We start from the raw sequence: 12,563 nt of genomic DNA on the forward strand, positions 1-12,563 counted from the left end.
TTTTGAGAACTCCGTATGCCTTATCAGGGGCTGGAGGAATATCGCTTGTCTAATTAGATGGCAAGCGTTATGACCTAATCAGATAACACGTTCCTGTGCCGTAGTGTGGCTTTATCAGATAACGGTTCCTGCATCATGGGGGTTTTCTGCCTCATGGGCTGACTGCTAGTTAACTTGTTAACCAGAATAGGGTCAGGAATAGGGGGATCGATACATAACCTATAGGAATACATCACATTATACCTGACGCAGGTATAATGTAGCACAGGGGTTTACAAACTGACGCATCTACCTAGATGCGTCACTTTGTAAATATGGTGCAACAAGGCACATTTTTTTCGCTGCCGGTGCGTCACAAAAAGTGACCCACCGGCGGCGTAAAAGTGACTCACAGCCTCATAAATGAGGCCCATGAAGTCCGTCTGCAACTTGAGTAAAACGGTGGAGGGGAGAACCTTCCAGTCATGTGAAAAAAGTTTCCTGACCAGAAGCACTGGGTCCCACAGCAGTTCAGACAGGAAGACTCCTTAGAGTTCTAGGGTTGGTTTACCATCACCATCTCCCATTTCAAGGTTCACAACAAGTAACCCAGTGAAATGTGACAAGTCTGCATGGATGGGCCGTTTGGACCCTACTCCAAGAACAGAGCTGACCGGCTGCTAAGGAGAGGTACTGGATGTTCAGCTTTGTAGAGCATGGCTAATCACCCATGAGGGTATCCAGGCGCTGTTCATAGACACAGGGAGATTAAGCTATTCTGCCAGAATCACAGGATGTTGAGCTGACACAGAGGCTCGAACCTCAATACCAAGTTCCACAGTCTGCAGCTCTAGCTGTTACACTACATCTGCTGCCTCAGGAAGTCCCTGCTGTGAAAGTGAGGGTGAAGGAGGTAATTGAAGACGACTCAACGCCGCTACTGTGACTTCCAGGGAGACCAGCATGCTGTGCCATTGGCGAGCCTTTAGGTTCCAGAAGAATTACCCGGTTCACATATAACTACATGAACGTGGCAGCTACCGTGACGATTAACTAAGACAAGGGGAGGAAAGAGTGAACTCCTCAGACTATCAAGTGACTGATAGCACGGAATAATGGAGCTACCCTTAGGGCCACCAGGGTTCTACTTTGTAATGCAATGGGTTAACACACTTTATTGCCAAAAAGGTCGCCAAGGATGCCATTAGTACTAGGGGAGGGTGGAATTTGTGTAGTCGCTAGGCAAAACGGCAAAAAATCTCCATGAGCACGCAGAGTTCCGCAAACATGCGGAATTGCTTGTTCCGCCCGTTCACAATGCTTTTTTCCTGTTCGCGAACACCGTTTGCATGCTCGGGGGAAATATCTCGCGAACACGCATTTTGAAAGCACGAACAAGCAAAAAATTCCACTAAGCCACCGATCGCTGAATTTTTGGCACGCAGAACGCAAAATGACTCAAATTCTGCAAATTCCGCAAACGGAACGGAATTTACCCCCAGGCCTAATTAGTACTCATAAGAAATGCCCACTATTGAATATGGTCAGTATTTCTAATTCTCCAAGTAGAAAGTCAACCCTTCTCTAGTTCACAGTGCTATCAGTTTTGTTAACTGTAATGCACCCTAATACCCTTTGGAGCACAGCAGCTATGTATATAAAAATGTTAAATAACTTATTTCCATGTCCAATTATGGGAGTGATTTGTTGCAGAAAATTGTGTTTTAATGAATGTTTTCTGTTGCATTTCCTTAAACCACCAAGGGTTGGACGAGCACTGCCCACTGCAGACCCAGGCTCACCCGCACTCCGTTAGCAATGCTTTTCCCCTCAGGGCATAGCCAGAAAGTTGCCCTTCACAGCTGGAGATGAGGTTTTATCAAGATCTATCCAAACCCTAGTGTTGTTGCCCTTACAACTTACAATATACCGTTGGACGGGGTTTGAGCAGACGCGCTCTTAAGGTAAGGAATCGGGGTGATGATGACCGTGTGCTGCTCTTAAAGGAGTGCCAGGTGATGCTTTCTAATATTTCAAGGGGTAAAGTCAGGTGAGGAATTAAAACATCCGGTTACACAGATAGAGCAGGGGCTGAGAGTCAGAGGATACTAACCTCCTCTTACAAGGAGGACATCAAGAAACGTGTGGAGGTGCAAGACCGCCCATTCTTGCATAAAGGAGAGAACGCGGACTGGGACACACGGAAAAGAAGGACTCACCTTACTATAGCTGGAGGGTGGGTGGCCATACCACTTCCATCAAAGGTCATACATGAGGCACAAAGATGTCTTACATAAAGAGTGCTGCAACAGAGGGGATCTTTCAGGAAGTGATGAAGGACCAGGGGAAAGATTGCATCTCCCAGTTACATACACATGCCCTCTCTTAAATGAAGGGTAAGCATTTGGGTCGCCTCTCGACCTTCCTACACGAATATCCTCTGTTGAGGAGACATCAAGAGGATCCGCATCAATCGACTCTCACCCCAGCCACTGCCAAGGTCCCAGAATGTCCTTGAGACAAGACCTGGAAATGCCCATCCCTGGAGAATGGACAAGAATCATGGAATCTGATGGAAAGTCTAGCAACAAGTGAGTGACAGAGAGAGATAACTTCAAACTCAAAAGTGGGATCAGACTTACCTCGATTTTCAAAAACTTGCAAACTTCACAATCAAATCCAGTAGGTCTTCCAAATTATTACAGGAGAACGTCCTGGAAAACAAAATAAAACTGTAAAACTTGGATCAAAATATGAATACATAAAAATGAGACAGAGTAAACATCAACTATGACTGCAGTGGTTGGTGTTGAAAGGACAGCCATGGGTGGCGGGTTGGTCTTTTTTCCCACAGCATTGAAAGCTCTTCTACAGGTAAAGAACTTGTCACAGTGTCATCTAACATAACATTACTATCTATTTTTCACACCTTAGTGGAGCACATCAAAGTCACCACAAATACATTTGGCAGGGCTGTAGGTGACAAGGCAATCACTGAACAAGTGAACCCCCTGCTTCAGGTATCTTTCTGGTCTAGAGTTACTAAGCCATTTTCATCAAAAATGGCATGATTGGCGAGTACATTTGTTTAAAAAGGTGATCTTGCAGTCGTAAATTAATTTACTCACATGTGCTATTATCTCACAATGGTGTAACATAGTGTGCATATAAATCCCCTGCCACGTGTTGGTAATGGGTGTTACAAAAGGTTGTACTAACCTTTTGTGAATAGTCACAAACTTTTCTCGAGTCCATCCCTTTCCTGTAAATAATTCAAGATGTACTCCTGTTAAGGGCAGGAATTTATCCATTTTAAGATTTGAAGTGGTAATTGAAGAAGGAGCAAGAAACTGATTTTCTACTAAAGGTAAATCAGTTCTCAATGGAAAAAAGAAAAGTACTGTTTCACCAATACAATGGCGTCTCCCCACGCACATGTGTACATTATATATAGTAGTATGTGCACACATGCGTCCACTTAGTAGCAATCTGTGAATTTATAGAGCTTTCCAATGAGTATGCCTTGAAACGTGACTGCCAAGGGTTCCGATTATTGCCTGGGTCAAAGTTCTGAATCAGAACCTAGGCATGCCCTCCATGCTAATTTTAATGTCTCGCCTAGACAGTGCATGTGCTGTCTCTTCGAGACATACTGCATCCACTTTATGGGCTTTCATCACGCCCATCGTTTTCCATTAATTCCTTCCTGTGCCTTTCTAAATTTTTCTTTTAATTGGTGAATCGTTGCTATTTGTCCCACCTTCTGGTTTGTTTTTCACTTCCATGGCTACTGTCCCAGTTTCATGTCCCCCTACTCTTTTGTTTACTTATGGTTTGTTCGGAGCACTCTTTTTTTCTTTGAGTTGGTCTATTGCTTGTTTTATTTTGTTTTTGCTCATTTTGTTAAAAAATGTGGGCTTTTCTTCCTCTACGTGTTCACCCAATCCTGTACGCGTTCACTAGAAGGTAGTTCAATCATTGCTTTAGTACGGATCAGCATTTGGAATTTTGTTTCCGTTCCTATTTTGTTTCAATTCGCCATTGTTTTTTAAATATTTTTTATAGTAGATACAGGAGAGCCAATGTCGTGACTAGAACCTGGTTCCCCAGGTCCTAAGTTTAAAGCATGATGGTTACGCCACATCCTCACTATTGAGGACTCAAGGAGTGTGCATTTGTTATTGAGCTATGTTCCTCATGCACATCGCTCCACCTGCACTGCTCTCGGTTACCTGCCCCTTCCACTTCTATGCCCTTAAGAAGCTGGTGCGTGGAGAGCAGCACCCTCGCATCTCACAATCCAAGCTAAGCTCAGCCTGCAACTATTTTTGGATGGCTGAGACTCTGCTTTCTGAGATGGGGCAGGGCAAAGAGAGAGCTCTCGGGCTTGCCTTACCCGCTCAGACATCTGTTTCCCTCAGGTTGGTCCGGTTAGTTAGTTTCTGGTCTTGTGGGATTCTTTGGTGAATGCCCACGTCCACAAGTACTCTAAAGAAGCATAGTTGGCCCAACAACCCCATGGTGTGGGAGGGAAAGGCATGCCCCTGCAGAGTCTCAAAGTGCAGCTTTGGCCCAGCCTATTATAGAGCTGGAGAACAGGCATACGTCAACCCTGTAAAATATTCATGCTCGGCTACCGTAATGACAGCTTTGTTAGTGTCAATACGAGCTGTGGTTCTATTAACCCCTGGCATGCAGACAATTATTTTATGTAAAGTTGTAGCCTCGATGCACCAAGCGTTCCACTAAACTCGTGTTTATACTGTAACATTATTTTGTTCTGACTGCGTATGTAATTGGATCCTATTGTTATTTAACTCCTCTTGTGCTGTAATCCCAACTGCCTCAATATAGAACATGTTATGTTAAATCTTAGTGTGATCATAGTACTTGTAATTGGTTCGAGAGACGAGTGTAGGGTTGTTTTTGTATGCTCCATTCCTGTCTGTCCTGTTGAGTTGAAAGCATTGCTGCTCCAGACTGGGCTCCTGACATGATGGTGGACGTTGTTGGCTGTTACTACATAAGCCACTGATATTAATTTGCACATACAGCGTTGCAGGATGCTGCATAGCGGTTCTCATTTGCTAGTTGCTAGGAGGCCTTATTTCTGGGGAAACCTGTATTTTCCCTCTACCTGTAGGTTTGGTTCCATGAGATTTGTGGAGTTTAATGGGTCTGTCTGTAAGTTTGTGCAGTAAACCGAAGTTTGGGGGTCCAGTGCGTCCCAGATTGTGGCTAGATTCCATCTTAAGTAACCAATGGGATGTGCCCGTTTCAGGCACTTTGAATGGGCACAAGCAGAGTGTTTCAGTGGACCTCCAGGTGAGATTCCATCCATTAAGCTGCTGATTGACTGGTCTGCGTTGTGGTGTGGGCTCTTGAGAGATGTCGCGAATCGCGAATTACTGCAAATGTAAACATCGTCTGAGCAGCAGCTGCCCGAGTGGGTGCGGGTGTAGAATTGAATCGAGGTGGCTTTGCGTGTCATAATCCAATGAGTGGGTATGAAATGGTGTGCATCTTCACACCAACAGATGTCCTCTGTAGACAGTGTTGCTTAAAAGAGGCACACGGCATGGTACCGTTTTTATTTTCTTTGCTCTTTTTTTTAGACACCATTTTATGCCCCAGAGCCCAGCTCTATATTTTCTGTCATTGATTCCACTGCAAGCCATTATCCTTTGCACATCCATGTTTGTCACAAAGGCCCACAAATGTAGTAACATCATTGGCCATTTCTGTGCCTGTGAAATCATATAAAAGCGGCATGCATGTTACGGGTTTGCTTAGGGGACAAGTTAGACAAACCTTGACCAGGTCGAGTTTTTGATGCAAAACCTCAGAAGCGCAACCTAAAACGAGGGAGCTCATTTTATTTCTATACAAGTTTTTTTTCCAGGTCAGAATCTTAACCTAGGTTTGCAAAGTCGGTAATGTGTGTTTTTAGAGACCAAAAATGTGCTTGCAGACATCAATTTTCATTTTGAACTCCGAGCACCCAGCAACTTTCCCAGTAATAACGTTTTACAAAAGTCATGACAAAAAACTGTTAGACAATGCCATACCTGTTGGCTTTGCCAATGGTTGTTTTCTTTTTCCTTGCTTTCGCATAGGGAATGGCGTCATCCCAGCATCATTTCTGTTAGACACCAGTATTCAAAAGGTTCCTGTTAAATTGAGTCTCTCAAATTTGAGGGACTCTCAAACAGAGGATGCAGACCTCTCAACGACATACTTGGTGTGCTGCGATATTTTGGGGTACCCCCTCCACCATCCCCTCCCCCATCCTGTGTTCGGACAGTATCGCCTGTTGCCCTGTTCGGTGCAGGCTCTTGGCTGGCAGCAGAGGATTACTATTTGCGTTACTCAGCTCACCCAGGAGAGCTGGCTACTGGTCTCCATGTTACACTATGTTTAGAGGCTTGCAGCAGACGGAGGTCCCTTCAATGTTTCTTTATGCTTGTTATTAAATGTAATCTTTGCAAGCAAACATTAGCCAGAATGGGGATGGTGAGGAGCCTTGTGGACATTACTAGTGAGCTGTTGTTAGAGGGACCTGTGAACAGCTGCAAAACATTTACTTTCCTGTAAGAATGGGAGGTGCAAGATGAAGCTCGAGAGCCACCCTGGATGGTCCTGTGCCAGGCTGGCATAATAACAGACCTAACACACTCCTCTTATGCGCGGTTATCTTTAGGGCCACCTTAGAAGTTTCGAGAGCTACAGGTGCCTGTTCCTGTTGGAGTTTCCTGTTTGTCTTTCAGTTTCAGTGATAACGTTGTTGGTTCATGCTGTTTAATCATGTTAATATTATTGCAAAGGTGTTTTCTTTTAACAAGCAGCATGATTCGGTTGAGTTATGTATTTGGGGGCACGTTTCAGCGGGCACAGTATGCAGCTGCCATTTATTTGTGTAAGTAAGGAGATAGTATGCCAGAATATGTACATTTGTTTAAACCTTTGGCTCTAATTTGCTTCTTCCAGACTTTTATTTTGTTTGAGCTTCTCAAAGGACATTACACTGTTGTTTAAGTCAGTGTCACGTCACTGCATAGAGGTTGCAGGGTTGTTGGCAGAGAGTTGCTTTTCTAACTCTGTTTTTACTTGCCCACCTTTACTGGTGCAAGCCACACTGGCACCAGCACGATGCACAGAACAGGAGGTGCACCCTTTTGTTGTTTCTTACACATACTCACCCTGCACTATTTTCATGCATAAAACGACTCTCTCTTTCACAGCCAGTGTGTAGTAATTGTATAGCTCTTCAATACGTGGCGGCACAGCACGCAGGATAATGTGCTGCATAGCTAAACACACATAAGGTCAAATGGGCGAAACCTATTTGCTATGCCAATGGATGTACGTTAGTACCACGCGATCTTTTAGATCGCGGTACTTTACAACGCTGCAATTACAACGCAAGTCGTTACAACGACGTGCGTTGGTGTGCGTGGATTGTGGAATATTATAATTTTATATTCTAACACCAGCCCACATAACAGTAGGGAAGGTGTTGGAATATAAAATTACAATATTCCTTATACAACAGCGCCATCCAGCGCAAGTCGTAGTAACGACTTGCGTTGTAATGGCATCGTTGTAAAGGCAACGCGGTGTAAACACCGCGTTGTAATCGATGTTTCCCATGCTAATGCTTGTCTTTTGTTCCTAGCTCTTCCCCTCAACGTTTGTCTTTTTTTTATAATTTATGAGGCCTGTGATCCCCAGGGATTCTCCAACAGCAGATGCAGACTTCTCAGGGACACACTTTGTGTGCCACAATATTTTAGGATAGCCCCTCCAACATCTCCTCCCACATCCTGTGTTCAAACAGTGTCCTCTTTTGGCCTGTTCTGTGCAAGCTCTTGGCTGGTGGCAGCAGATGAATGTTTGCATTACTCAGCTGCACCCGGGAGAGCTGCTAAATGGTCTCCAAGTTACACTATGTTTAGAGTCTTGTGGCAAATGGAGCCCCTCCCTACGTGTTTATTTATGCATTTTATTAAAGGTAATGTTTACATGCAAACATTAGCCATAATGGGGATGATGAGGTGCCTTGTGGACATAACTAGTGAGTTGCTCTTAGAGGGACTCGTGAATGGCTGCAAACATTTACTTTTCAGTAAGAATGGGAGGTGCAAGATGATACATGAGTGCCGCTCTTGAGCGCATTCTCACCACATACGTAACCGAAACAGTAAATGGATGCATCAAACAGAAACAGTGAATGGATGCATCAAACAGAAACAGAGAATGTACGCATAGACCAGAAACAGTGAGAGTATGCATCGAACAGAAACAGTAGATGTATACATAGAACAGAAACAGAGAATGTACGCATAGACCAGAAACAGTAAATGTATGCATCAAACAGAAACGCTGAATGGATGCATCGAACAGAAATGGTGAATGGATGCATCGAACAGAAACAGCGAATGGATGCATCAAACAGAAACAGCGTATGGATGCAACGAACCAAAACGGTGAATGGATGCAACGAACAGAAACGGTGAATGGATGCATCGAACAAAAACAGTGAATGGATGCATTGAACAGAAACGGTGAATGGATGCATCAAACAGAAACGGTGAATGGATGCATCAAACAGAAACAGTGAATGGATGCATCGAATAGAAACGGTGAATGGATGCATCGAACAGAAACGGTGAATGGATGCATCGAACAGAAACGATGAATGGATGCATCGAACAGAAACAGCGAATGGATGCAACGAACCGAAACGGTGAATGGATGCAACAAACAGAAATGGTGAATGGATGCATTGAACAAAAACAGTGAATGGATGCATTGAACAGAAACGGTGAATGGATGCATCAAACAGAAACGGTGAATGGATGCATCAAACAGAAACAGTGAATGGATGCATCGAACAGAAACAGTGAATGGATGCATTGAACAGAAACGGTGAATGGATGCATCGAACAGAAACAGTGAATGGATGCATTGAACAGAAACGGTGAATGGATGCATCAAACAGAAACGGTGAATGGATGCATCAAACAGAAACGGTGAATGGATGCATCGAACAGAAACAGTGAATCGATGCATCGAATAGAAACGGTGAATGGATGCATCAAACAGAAACAGAGAATGGATGCATGGACCAGAAACAGAGAAAGTATATATCGAACAGAAACAGTAAATGTATACATAGAACAGAAACAGAATTTACGCATAGACCTGAAACAGTGAACATATGCATCAAACAGAAACGGCGAATGGATGCATCGTACAGAAACATTGAATGTATGCATCAAACAGAAAAAGAGAATGTACGCATAGACCAGAAACAGTGAACGTGAATAAACAGAAATGGAATGAATGCATAGAACAGAAACTGTGAACGCATGCATCGAACAGAAACAGTGAACATATGTGAGCAGTGAACAGAAACATTGAATGTTTCCATCGAACCAGCGCTTTAAATGGTCAAGTACTGGCACTTCTCAGGAGCAAACAGGTAGTATGGATAGTGTGTGCCAGCACTTCCAGATTTCCGTTTGGAGTACTGCATCGAACAGCAACATAAATTGGACATCAGTGAACAATCAGCGAATGGACTGCTACAGAGAAAGGAGCAGAAGTAAAATAAACAGCAAATAGACCTAATGTGTGGGCAACATGCCCTAGACCAGCTCGCTCATGAACACCATGCCAGGGGGCAGCCTGCTCATGCATATGTAGAAGCGAGCATCAATTCTGCTCCAAGCCTTGTATGTAGGGGATGAAGAAAATCCAAAGGAAAGCATTGGACGGAAGTATTGACAATGGACTAAAAGGATTACTGGTATTGTTCAGAATTTTAGTATGTACATACTATACTCAGCCACACTGTGCTACGACTCATTCATCCTTTTCAGACATTTTTGTAGTATGTTCAATACTCAACATCTGTCTAGAAATACACAGCACTGGCTGCACCAACAAGGCTGAAAAACTAAAGCCTGACACAGAAGAAAGTGTTATCATGCACTGCATTTATTATGATGCATCGGGGCAAAGTGAGGCAGTGTGCGCCCACCCCCCTCCTATGTTCAATACTCCTTTCTTTTTCAAATGCTACTACTTGGCGTAATGTAAAGGACAGACATAGGTTCAACGGCGCCTGATATACTGTAGCAACTTGTCCTGAACAATGTCCTTTTTGAGGAAAAATGAGGCAACCTTCCTGCTCACTTTTCTACAGCAGTCATCGTTCTGAGGGCGAGACATTCCTGTGACCGAGCACCTTCTATGGCCCAGTTTGGAAAACAGGTGGGTCCTTCTACCTATCATCTCTTCACTCACCCATCATGTGCAAGGAATGCATAGGCTGAACGTGCAGATTTTGCAGTTGTGAAAATCAAAGACAACTTTATTTGTGAACAGTGTGTGCTTTCCTCATAGACAAATTGAATTGTTATAATGACTTTTAGGAGTCAAAAAAATCTAACTTGGGTCTACAACATGCTCAGTTTTTTTCTGCCACTTGTCCTGAACCGGTATGGTTGTGTTGACTGATGGATACCACGTTCAGTGCTTTGAAAACAGATGTATATGGATCAAAGGAAATAAAATGTTAAATAGTTTTGTGCACACCCAAACATCCCTTCTCCAACCAAGTCTCCTTCTGGGTCCGCCCAACCAGTTCCAACCACTGGTCACAAAGGCTGGTAAATGGTGCCTTAACCCCTTCGATGCTGATGACGGCCCCCAGCCGTCATGCATCACCGGGCTCGTCTGCTGATGACGGCTGGGGGCCGTCATAAACCCGCCCACTCACGATTCTGCCGCACAGGCGCAGAATCGCAGCCACGCCCAAGGGGTTAAAAAAGACTCCTCCCCTGCAATGAGGTCAGTTACAGGATGGTGACCTCAAAGGTTAATCTTTTGAAGCTGTATGTATGAACTTTTTGCGTAACACACACTTCGCCAAAAAACAGAAGCGCTATCTGTGGCCTGCAGAGAAAAATTAAAGTGACGCACAAAGAGCAACCATAGCATACGTGCCACGCCCTTTCGGCAGGAGAGTGGTAAGGGAGTAGAATGCAGACGCTGGTGCATTTTGGACCAATGGTGTGATAGCGCAGCTACACAAAGCACATTTTCTGTTGAAATGTCCACTAAATTTGCACAGACATGGAGTTTTACTGGTAAAACTATACAGCACACAAACGATAATGTGCGGAAATCGGGTTTCCATGAAGTTATCACTTGCGCATTGCCAAGTAAAGTTTCTTGATTTGTTTTGATCCCAATCGAATCTTTGTCTCCATCACCCTTCAGAATCACCACAAACGTGCTTTATTTGTGCTTTCCGAATTGCTGATATAATTTGAAATATGTATATCGTTCATTTGATATTTAAATGTGTTAAAAAAACACAACCTTACCTTTCACTTCTGCACCACATCAGGATTGTCACCTAGATCAGGTTTACAAAGTCCTCTCACTTTGCAGTCAGAGAAATAAAAGTAAACACCAGTTTCTGAATAAGCAGAATTGGTCAGAAGAGAGCCTGACATTTGACCTTTGTCTTTGAATTCATAGCAAATATGACCAGAAAAACACAAAATATAGGGCAATATGTATCATACAACTTGCATTCGCAAAGGCCGAAATTCGCAGAATTTCGGCCTTTGCGAATGCGAATTTGGTAAATGGGATGTATGAATGAAATTCCGTGAAAAATAAGGAATCGCAAAATTTGCGATTCCTTATTTTGCAATTACATTTAAGGAATCTCAAATTTTGCGATTCCTTAAATGCAATGTATGAAGCTAAAATTTCTTGAAAAATGCCCATTTTGGCATTTTTCAAAGTGCCATGTGACGCACATACATGCCCTTAGGGCCCCTTAGGGCAAGTATGTGCACCACATGTGCACCAATGCTTATTTCAGGGGGGCAACAGGGTGTCCTTTGGACACCCCTGCACCCTTGAAATTATTCTCAATTTGCGATTCGCAAATTGCGAATCGCAACTTGAGAAAAAATTCCCATTCCTTCCTATGGGCCTCCTGGCCCATAGAAATGACTGGGAAAGTATTCCTTAATTGAGAATTCGCAATTTGCGAATTCGCAATTAAGGAATATCAAGAAATCGCTAAAAAAATTCGATTTTCTTGATACATACCAATTTGCGATTCTGAAATAGCGATTTCTTAAAAATCGGATGCGAATGCGAATTTGGTAAATGGGATGATGAAGGAAATTCCGGGAGAAATAAGGAATCGCAAAATTTGTGATTCCTTATTTTGCAATTGCATTTAAGGAATCGCAAATTTTGCGATTCCTTAAATGCAATGTATGAAGCTAAAAAAATTGCAAATTGTCCCTAAGGAATCGCAAATTACCACCAACTTCAAGTTGGTGGTAATTTGCGAATTTCTTGAAAAATGCCAATTTTTGCATTTTTCAAAGTGCCATGTGATGCACATACATGCCCTTAGGGCATGTATGTGCACCACATGTGCACCAATGCTTATTTCAGGGGTGCAACAGGGTGTCCTTTGGACACCCCTGCACCCTTGAAATTATTCTCAATTTGCGATTTGAAAATTGCGAATTGCAAATTGAGAA

General features: G+C 43.3%; 1 long non-coding RNA gene across 2 annotated transcripts in view; it reads right to left on the reverse strand.

The window, feature by feature from the left end:
- The window catches only part of LOC144782613 (uncharacterized), a 130,003-nt gene that overhangs the window by 16,890 nt on the left and 100,550 nt on the right, over positions 1 to 12,563 (reverse strand). For both annotated transcript variants that reach the window (XR_013601178.1, XR_013601179.1), the window contains exon 2: positions 2,622 to 2,693. This is a non-coding gene — a long non-coding RNA (uncharacterized LOC144782613). The remainder of the gene's footprint in view (positions 1 to 2,621; positions 2,694 to 12,563) is intronic.

The sequence above is a fragment of the Lissotriton helveticus genome, chromosome 9, assembly GCF_964261635.1.
Source record: "Lissotriton helveticus chromosome 9, aLisHel1.1, whole genome shotgun sequence".
Taxonomy (NCBI): domain Eukaryota; kingdom Metazoa; phylum Chordata; class Amphibia; order Caudata; family Salamandridae; genus Lissotriton; species Lissotriton helveticus.